Source organism: Mus caroli, unplaced genomic scaffold (assembly GCF_978045245.1).
Source record: "Mus caroli unplaced genomic scaffold, Mus_caroli_1 scaffold_20, whole genome shotgun sequence".
Taxonomy (NCBI): Eukaryota; Metazoa; Chordata; class Mammalia; order Rodentia; family Muridae; genus Mus; species Mus caroli.
In genome coordinates, this window is record NW_028227275.1 from 16,445,984 (window position 1) to 16,447,500 (window position 1,517).

Consider the following 1,517-nt stretch of genomic DNA (forward strand, 5'->3'; position numbering starts at 1 on the left):
TTATTTCATAACAACAACCCCCCAACTACTTACAGGATGCAAACATAATTTCTGGTTTTCATAACTATGTTTTAATTTACTCATTTGCCTCATTTCTATTAATACGACAAGGCAGGTTAAATGTACTGTTATCATCTGGAGTTTTTAAAATTGTATCCTTGTGGTTCCTTTTTCCATAGGATTTTCTGTAATTTGGTGGCGGCACCTGGAGGCTTGAATATATTAAAGAAGGCTTGATTTTTTTCAGAAGAACTATTTATTTCTTGTGTTTCCAGGAGAAGAAGCTTGATGTTCGATAGATTCTCTTTTACCAGAGTTCCCAGCTGCGAGTGGTAGCTGTTAGCACCATCATTTTACTGGGAAGTACAAAATGATGATGTTCTAATTCTGTCTGCCTAATTTTCACCTGTTGAAACCCCTTTGTAAAGAGCAACTTTTTACCTGCTGTTTACTGGAGACACCATTCCTATAAGAAGGGTAGTCAAGATTCTTGGTCCCTGCTTTCCAAACCAGGAGTTGCTTCTCTGGCGTCCTTCAAGGAAGATCAACAGAATCTTTCTTTTAAGGATAATTATAGACTCAGATTTACACACTGCAGCCGTGTTCCAATCAGTTGCAGTTAACGTTCTTGGTGATGCTCACCCACCTCATCTTTGCCCAATGGGAACCCTTAGTTGGCGAGTAAGTCCTTCTGACATGACCCTAGTGCTTCCTGAAAGCATTTTTGCTTTCTGATAAGACAAGACTTCCAAAACCATCTTGTCCATATTTTGTTTTGGACCTGGAATCTTCCATTTCCCTTAAATAGCTCTGGCTCCTTCAAGTCAAAATGGCATTTAAAAGACTACAACCTTGGAACTAGAGGTGTTTATTGCAGTTGGGTTGTTCGGCTCCTTGTCTTCATGGTGGAGTCAAAGCTGAGAGAGATACTTCTAAGACTGAAGCGCGTCAAGAGTTACTGCTGATCACCCATATATCTAAGTCTGTGGACATTTTATTAATTCTCACTTACCATCTCTTTTTGTTGGTTTCTGTCTCCCACACCCAAAGCCTCCAAGAACATCAATATCATTACGTATTTGCTTTATCCGTGCATACCCCACCAGGGATGTATGTGGAGTCAATTATTGGATTTTAAATTACTTGAAATAGTTTCTCTCTACATGATGATGACACCAACTCAATAGATAGTTAGGTTCATTTATTTCATTTTGCTTTGGAGTTTATTTATTTATTTATTTGCTGATTTTTATTGTGCCGTCATGTAAAGTGTTTCCATCCTCTTAAATTCAGATCTATAAAATAAGCTGCACTCAGGGATCTCTCTTTTCTACTCTGTCCTCTCTCCTCCTTGTATCTTTACTTCTCTAATAATGATTAAAAAAAATTTTGTTTAGCTCTTCAGTTCATAAATTGTAAGCAGATAAGTATATTTATATTTCTCCTTTTTATATAAATGGCTTCTATTATTATAACTTATCTACTTTAATATTTGCTGTTTAATAACATTTACACAT